Genomic DNA, 9170 nt, shown 5'->3' with positions numbered 1-9170 from the left:
ATTTCCACTTGTATCTCAGAGCTTCAACAGAAGCTGAGAATCATAGCCCAGAGCTAAGCATGTTGTTCAAGGGAAAATGAATATTGGGAAGCAAACAGCATTGTCTGCCACAATTTCTAAGAAGAAATTCTCCTTACACAAAGCATACTAACCAAGACTAGACATAGCTTTCCTCCCTAGGGATGAGAATATTATCAAGTATAATGGTGGGCTTTACAACAGCTAATTTTGTGGTAGGTGACTTCACTCAAAGTTTTTGACAAAGACATTTGGAGCTCTACAGTTACAATATGGTTATTACGAAGAAAGTTCTCAAACTCTTAAGCTGAAGCAGTGGAGATAATACAGAAACGCAAATATTTCCATCAGACTCATGGAATGTTAATTACTTGAAAGTTGTGCAAAGTGTTAGACTCAGCGGGAACACAGGTGCCTGGCACCATAGAAACTGGAGACTGATTCAGACAGGGCTGTGGATGGGCTGGCATATCGAGATCCACATGAAACCATCAAATGAACCAGACTGTGGGGAGTTTTGTTGCTGTTGTTTAGTCACTAAGTCTAGTCTGATTCTTTGTGACCTCAAGGACTATAGCTTGCCAGGCTCCTCTGTCCATGGGGTTTCCCAGGCAAGAATGCTGGAGTGGATAGCCATTTCCTTCTCCAGGGGATCTTCCTGACCCAGGGATCAAATCCACATTTCTTGTATCTCCTGCGTTAACAGGCGATTCTCTCCACAGCTTTCTCACCATGGAAGTTTTGGAGAGTACAGGGGTTCATTAGTTTACCAGAGGGCATTTTTCTAGTTAATAGAAGGAAGGGGCTCTAAGAAGAAATATTTGGTAAGAATTCTGAGGACCTGTAGAAATAGAGGGAGCTATGCAACCTTGACTTTGGTCACAGAATTAGTGTCTATTTAATATCACAGCATGTGAGCTTGAACTACTTACCCACAAAAGATAATTATTCATCCACCTGATCAAAAACATTTCATCAAACATTTTTTGTCATCGTTATTAAGAAAGTTTTACCAGACAAAGCATAACCTTAATGAAACCAATATAATGTTCTGTTTGCTTTCACTGCCATCTTCCTCAGGCATTTTAAAGAGAGAGAGAAAGAAAGTTGGTTTGTCAACATTTGCTTGTCACTTAGCCCTGCTAATTACTATATATGAAGTGTGACTACAGTGTCATAGACTAGTGTCTCACAAATGTGGTGGCATTTATGCATCCCAGGGAATGCCATATCCCTTCAAAGTGCCTTGGGGCAGAAGGCAGGCATGGTGGCTGCTACAGTTCCAAACATTTTGGGAGTTCATGTTTTAGAATTCAACAGAGATTGTACCACTGTTTTTTCACTCCTCGATTTTTGTGGGGTTTTTGTTTTGTTATGGTTTTCGCCACTTTCATGTGTGCTTCTTTTTTTCCGTCTGGCTTTTGTCAAAGACCCAAAGAATGAGTCTGTTCTCCACGTTAGGCCTTGGGAAGACCCAGAGAATATGGTCAAGAGCCCAGGCTCTGAGGACAGAGCTGCTGCTGCTAAGTCACTTCAGTCATGTCCAACTCGGTGTGACCCCATAGACGGCAGCCCACCAGGCTCCCCCGTCCCTGGGATTCTCCAGGCAAGAACACTGGAGTGGGTTGCCATTTCCTTCTCCAATGCATGAAAGTCAAAAGTCAAAGGGAAGTCGCTCAGTTGTGTCCGACTCTTAGCGACCCCATGGACTGCAGCCTACCGGGCTCCCCCATCCATGGGATTTGCCAGGCAAGAGTACTGGAGTGGGGTGCCATCACCTTCTCCAGCCCCCAAGTTCAAATCCAAGCTCCGCTCCGCATGTGCTAGACAATCCCAGGTGAGTTTCTTACCATCCTCTCTCTTAAGTTTTCTCACCAGCAAAGGGAAGAACTAAATACAGCTCAACATCTCAGGGTAAGGCAGGACTGAAGCTTCAGCTGGGGTTTAAGTCATTTTAACTGTGGGAGTAAGATCCATGGGAACATCCAGAAGAGGAATATGGTAATGGTAAACAAATAAGCACAAACATTAAACTTCTGTTTTTACCTCACAAAATGCTGCTGCTGAGTCACTTCAGTTGTGTCCAACTCTGTGTGACCCCATAGACGGCAGCCCACCAGGCTCCCCGTCCCTGGGATTCTCCAGGCAAGAACGCTAGAGTGGCTTCCCATTTCCTTCTCCAATGCATGAAAGTGAAAAGTGAAAGTGAAGTTGCTCAGTTGTGTCCGACTCTTCACGAGCCCATGGACTGCAGCCTACCGGGCTCCTCTGCCCATTGGATTTTCCAGGCAAGAGTACTGGAGTGGGGTGCCATCGCCTTCTCCAATATAGTCTTAAGCAATTCAGTTAAATCTGAACCAAGTACTTCCTGTTTTTATAAAAATAAAAATGTAGCACCTTTGTAATTACTGTCTTACATCTTTTAAAAATAACAGAGTCTCAATAATGTAAAGAAAGAGCAGAACAAGGCATTTCTAAATTAGCATTCCTGTTTTAAAGACAAATCAAAAGTTTGTTGCTATTGTTGTTTAGTTGCTAAATTGTGTCTGACTCTTTGCAACCCCATGGACTATAGCAACCGTGATTACTGAGAAATTTAAGGCAATCTCTAGTTTCTCATTACCTTGCCTTCACGACTATGCAGTCTAAGCTCTATGCTTTGGAATGATTTTATTTCTTCCCTTCAATAATCCAATATACATAAAGTTGAGTCAGCTTGACAGGTCAAATTTAGTTTGAGGGAACAAAATGAAAAAGTAGAATCAGTAATTGAATAGTTTTAAAGATCTTCAAATTATTTAATTACAGCCTTTACTGAATTTATTTCTCTTTTTATTCTCCATTAAGAACAGAGTGGTTATTCCCAAAGCACCATGTAGAAACAAGACTGCCATCTGCTCTAGCCACAAAGCCCTAGTGTGGATGGGTCCCTTGGGCTCCAGGACTCACGAGAGCCCAGGACAGCAGACAAATCAAGCATGATGCCCAGAAATCTGTCCATGTGCTCTCAAAATGCTCATTTGCATTTGGGGTTTTGCACCAGTATGTGAATTCAGACTTGTGAATAGCTATGGAAAAAATTAGTATTGATCAAAAATATTTTTCTTTATTTTCAGATAGACCAGGATTTGAAGAGTTCAAGTGGGTTCTTGGTCATCTGTTTATGCACTTTGCAACACATGGTCACAGGTTGGATGTGCTGGTGTGACTTCCCTTCACTCTTCTTCAAAAGGAAGGATACATTTGCTTTCAGGAAGGGACATCCCTGCATATGCCTCATGTATAAAACTTCTTTCTGATTATGACTTTCTGAAAGTCACTCATATCATGAGCTTGAATCAGACTGAAGGGAAACCTTTATTAATGCACAAAACAGAATTCTTTCAAATCCTAGATGAAAGACTATTTTGGGGTGTATTTTTGCAATGGATTTCAACTGTCGTTTTTTCTTTATTCCTATTATTTGCCTTTTTTCTTCTGTTTCAAAGTGTTAATCTGATGCATTGAGAAAATTTCCTTAAAAATTTTTTTGAGATACTCAGTATGAACTCGCTGTAGGGAGTTCAGGGGAAAAGCTCTGGGAGTCCTGCAAGTCGCGCAAGATTGAAGAGCACCTTTGTGTCTGGCATGATATTAAATTTCGACTTTCAGAACATGAATAGAAGCATAAAATTACAAATATGATAAGACCTAATACTGTTAAACTTTGATAGCTCAGTTGGTAAAGAATCCACCTCCAATGCAGGAGACCCCAGTTCGATTCCTGGGTCAGGAAGATCCACTGCAAAAGGAATAGGCTACTCACTACAGCATTCCTGGGCTTCCCTTGTGGCTCAGCTGGTAAAGAATCTGCCTGCACTGCAGGAGACCTGAGTTCGAACCCTGGATTGGGAAGATCCCCTGGAGAAGGGAACGGCTACCCACTGCCCTGGCTATTCTGGCCTGGAGAATTCCATGGAGAGTCAGACACAACTGAGTGACTTTTCACTTAACTTCAACACTGTTAAACAATTCCTTTGTGTCAGATCTTGATTTAGATTCTTCAGGTATATTAACTCATTTCCTCTTCACACCAACAACATGAGGTAATTACTTATTATATCTGTGTTACAGATGAGATGTCTGAGACTCAGAGAAGTACAGCAAATTGCCCAAGGTCACACCGATAGGTAAGTAAAGGGGGCTATAAAAAATTAATAAACAGAAACCTCTGTAAAATAGAGTTGAGAGACCAGAAGAGGGAGCTCCCACATGCTGTGAGGACAGCAGAGCCCAAGAGGAAGAAGAAAGACTCTTCTCTCCCGGCAACAACTCAGTGAATGAACAGCCATGGCTTCTGTTTACTACAGCCCTCCCGACTCTTTTTTCCCCTCTATAAACACATGCTCTTTCCCTTACCCTGTGGGTACTTGGCTTGGGTCTTGCCATGCTTGCAGATGCTGAACTGCAGTTCTCTGCTGATCTTGAATCAGCCCAGCTTTGCTGGAAAAATATGTGACACTCTATTTCTTTCAGGTCAACAGGGCCAAGGTCTAAGCATAACAGGGACAAATGAACTCCCTAATGACTAATTAAAGAGTAAAAAGGGCTAACATTTGTTGAATTCTTATTTTGTGCTAGGCCACATTCTAAGCACTTTTTATGAATTATGACTTTCATTCTTTACAATTCTGTGAGATAGGCATGACTATTACCGCCCTCCCCTATGTTTTACAGAGAAGAAAGTTGAGCAAAGGGAGCATAACTCATTTAGGGTCACAAAGTAGTAAATGACGGGGCCAGGATTAGAACTGACTCCAGAACCCAGGTTTTTATTATTTGAATGAATATTTTTTTTGAAACAGAACAAATTACAACACAGTAGATTCCCCCTAAGAAAATCTTCATATGAATCACACACATAAAAACATTAATCGTAGAAAATGTCTGACACCATTTTTAAGAAACAATAAAATGTGTCATCTGTGGTCTCCATTATGAAATTCTCCAATTGACGCCTGGATTTTCCTAAGGTAGAATATTAAGGTACATCATTTCTTCTATGGTTTGTGTCTTTAAAATAAAGTTAATTCAGAAGGATTGAAGGCAAAAGGAGAAGAGGATGGCAGAGGATGAGATGGTTGGATAGCATCACCAATTCAATAGATATGAACTTGGGCAAACTCCAGAAGATAGTGAAGGCCTGGTGTACTGCAGTCCATGAAGTTGCAAAGAGTCAGACACGATTCAGTGACTGAAAAATTCACATTATGGTTTGGTCTCTGGGGAAAACTGATTTTCACAATTTGAAAACCATCATCAAAAAAAAGAAAAATCATCAGAAGGATGACTTCTAGATATTAAAAAAAAAAATTCATCCCTCTCAAAACAAAAATTCCTCAGCTCTAATCTTGCCTAAAGAATCAGGAACCAGAAATAAATGGAAACAGTTAAATGAGGAGAGACATGGCAAACATCGTAAAAACAACTCTGTATTGTCATGGACAGCTCTGGGAGGGCACTCTCTGCCGCCCAACAGCTGTGTGGTGTTCAGCAAAACCTGCCTCTCTGGATTTATGAGGTATAAAAAATGGCCATCATAATATCTGAAAATGATTAGACCAGTCCTGAAATGACCGTGTCAACACTTAGAAAGTGCTGTGGAAGGCAAATAAAAATGATTAAATTTTATGTGACAGAAGGAGCCGGCATGTAAAGCACCAACAGCTGTTTCCACAGAGAAGTGTCATAAATGGGCCATAGATGGTGGCCTGGCAGGCGAGTGAAAGGCAGCCTTCTTGCCTTGGTGACTGCAGAAGAGAGGAGGGACGATTGTACTCTCACCGGAAGTCATGCTGGCTCTTTCCACGGATATCAGATCTTATAACTGGCTTCATTCCTGTCCCAGGTTAGAGCATCTCGCCCAGTTCCCCAAGGTCCTATATGGATGCTAATTACTTCTATCAGTGAGCTCCTACTGTGTTAAGAACAATTCAAATCATTCTCTATCTATCCCCTATTTAAACCTTAAGAACTCCACAAGTAGGTACTATTACCAACTTCACTGTACACATGAAGAAACCAAGACAGGGAGGAATTAATAACTTAAGGTAAAATGAAAGAGTCTAGAATTCAAAGACAATCTAACCCCAGATTCCACCCTCTTAACATTCCATGCTAGGGGACAGAAAACAATAGCCTGCTGGCCAGATCAGCCCACAGCCTGTTATTTTAGTGGCCATGAGCTAAAAATAGTTTTTATGTTTTTAAATGTTTGGGGGAAAAAAATCAAAAGTATAATGTTTTGTGACACATGAAATTCACATGTGAGTCACATGAGATTTATTTTGATAATTCGTAAGCAAAATTTGATTGGAACACAGCCATGCATATTTACTTATATATTGCCTATGACTTTCATGCTATGACAGCACAAGTGAGTAGTTACAACAGAGGTTGCATAGCCTACAAAGCCAAAAACATCTATGTGATATGGAGCAAAGGGTTGGGGAGGACTCTCCAAATCTGCCATTTGCAAGTGACAACCTGCTGTCCAAGCAAATCTTCCATGCCACCTACTGCCGTCTGTTTCATTCTCCAATCTTGCTCCTATGTGTGAAGTTGACACAGGACCACATTTCTGACCTACCACCAATAGGTTCACTTACTCTGTCTTGAAATATATGGTTAGAAACATAAGCGTGGCACAATCAGCAAAGCTTGATGGGAGCATGGAACTAGAAACAAAATCAAGTTTCCAAAGCATAGTTACTGTGACTTTAAAACTGTTTGAACTGTTTAAGTGGGCTTCCCTATAACTCAGCTGGCAAAGAATTTGCCTATAGTGCAGGAGACCTGGGTTTGATCCCTGGGTTGGGAAGGTCCCCTGGAGAAGGAAATGGCAAGCCACTCCAGTATTCTTGCCAGAGAAATCCCATGGACAGAGGAGCCTCGTCAGCTGCAGTCCATGGGATCACAAAGAGTCGGGCACAACTGAGAGACTAACTCAAGTGGGAAGGGAAAGAAGCATTCTTAAGTATTTAAAATTAATTGTATGGCCCCCATCACTAGTGCAAAAACGAAAAGAAAAAAAGATGGTCCCTTCTGCTGATCCAGTCACTCAGCTGCCTTCACTGTGGCTCAGTGGTTCTCACCTGAGAATAAGAAAATGCAGGTGAGTCACTCTCTGCAAGCACTTATGTGCATGAACTAGCAATCAAGGAGGAAAAGGCAGAGGTAATTGGGAAAGTAGTGCTTCATCCTCTGTTCACTGGATTTCAAATATTTTAATAAATAAATTAAAATCCATGTTTAATTTAAACATTAGTTTGATAAAAATTGCACCTGAATACTTCATGCCTGGCTTTTATCTCTCATAATCGCTATAGCAACAGGACAGGAGCAGGATTTGGCATTTCCTTAACCACAGTCAAGGAGGTAACCTATAAAAGAGGTGAACTTTCAACAAAAGATCCCTAAAATATACATTATTAGATTAGCAGAGCTCTGGTTTTCTCTTGTGTTAATATGCATGCCGCAAGAAGAGAAAGCAAAGAAAGTAAATATAATGATTATCACCAAAGAGGGGATATTACCCCTCTACTCTCAAGGGGATTCATCTGCATGTGTATAGTGGGTTTACAGGTCCCCAAGAGCTTGAATCTTTGACATCATGCGGGGTTTTCTGCTCTGTTCCCTTATGCAGCTCTTAGCCTCTGCAGTCTCCACTAGCAAGTGGCCTTGTGTATGATGTACAAGAACCTAGACATTTTCCACGCTGAGGTAAGCCAGACAGAGGCAGCCTTGTAGGCTGCCAGTAAATGCAGTTTTACTGATGGGATAAAATATCAGGGGCACAAGCAGAGGGTCTCACTTCCCAGCCTAAGTCCAGAGGACAGCTTTATCCAACTGCAGAGAGAAAAGCCACTTTTTCCATTTTGGTTCCCTCTGGATGTCAGGATAGGAGAGACACTCTAATAAGACTCTGGGCTACCTGAACCTTAAACATCGTTTCTTATGATTCTCAAGAAGAGTCTAAAATACCCTCAAAATCAAACATTTACAATCAGAACATGTCAATTATTCCCACACCTTCATATTACAGATGAGGAAACAGGCTCAGAGAATTGAAATAAACTGTCCAGGATCATCCATCTGATTTATGAGACACTCCAGGCTTTCCTGGTGGCTCAGATGTTAAAGCGTCTGGCTACAGTGCGGGAGACCCGGGTTCATTCCCTGGGTCGGGAAGATCCCCTGGAGAAGGAAACGGCAACCCACTCCAGTATTCTTGCCTGGAAAATCCCATGGATGGAAGAGCCTGATAGGCAACAGTCCATGGGGTCACAAAGAGTTGGACATGATTGAGCGGGCTTTCTTTCTTTCCAGGCTTTCTTTTCCATTACACACACACCTTGCCTCTCTGCTCCTCTGAGCGTGAAACTAATTATTTTTAAAAATGACACTGGATCACTACATATTAAGCTGAACCTGGTTTGCCAGAAGCTAATGTTGCTTGTTGAAACAAGTTGTTAAAACCGTCTGTCTAGGATGGGGAGAAAATAACCCCAGGGCTTGTTCTGCCCTGGAGAGGAGGCAAACACTTGCCCTAATCTAACTGAGACAAAACCAAGGAAAGTCGCTGCCTGTAGCATCTCCCACAGAAGGCAAAAGATCAGTCAATTCAGGTTCTATCTTTGAGGTACATTAAGCCCTTAGGTAAGCCGATTCAGCCAGAATTTTTTAGGGATAGGCATAATATTGTAGAAATTTTCTTTTTCCAGCTGCATTAGTACTCAATTACGCATACACAATACAGCCTAGGAGAATACAGCTATTTTGGCAAGGTTCAGCATGTCTTCAATTGTTAGGATGTTGTAGGAAAGAAAAAATAGAATGCTGATTCCCAAAGACATTCTTATTACTAGGAAACGTGGTAGCGAGTAAGGTGGAAAAATCCATAGTTCTGTATACATGCTCCACCCTCCCACCCCTTCACTTTATTAGACACGTTCTTGCCTCAGCTGAAACCCTCTCTCCTCTTCCTGCTCTCGAGATTCAGGTCCAGGACTGACTCCTCCATGAACTTTCTTCATCTTCCAGGCCAAGCTGATGGCCACTTTTGTGTACAGCTGAGAAGCTCACTGTGTTTTTTCACATTTCTGTGGTTAAAC

The sequence above is a fragment of the Ovis aries genome, chromosome 9 (genome assembly GCF_016772045.2).
Source record: "Ovis aries strain OAR_USU_Benz2616 breed Rambouillet chromosome 9, ARS-UI_Ramb_v3.0, whole genome shotgun sequence".
NCBI lineage: Eukaryota > Metazoa > Chordata > Mammalia > Artiodactyla > Bovidae > Ovis > Ovis aries.
The sequence above is the reverse complement of the archived record's forward strand: the minus strand, read 5'-3'. Positions refer to the sequence as shown.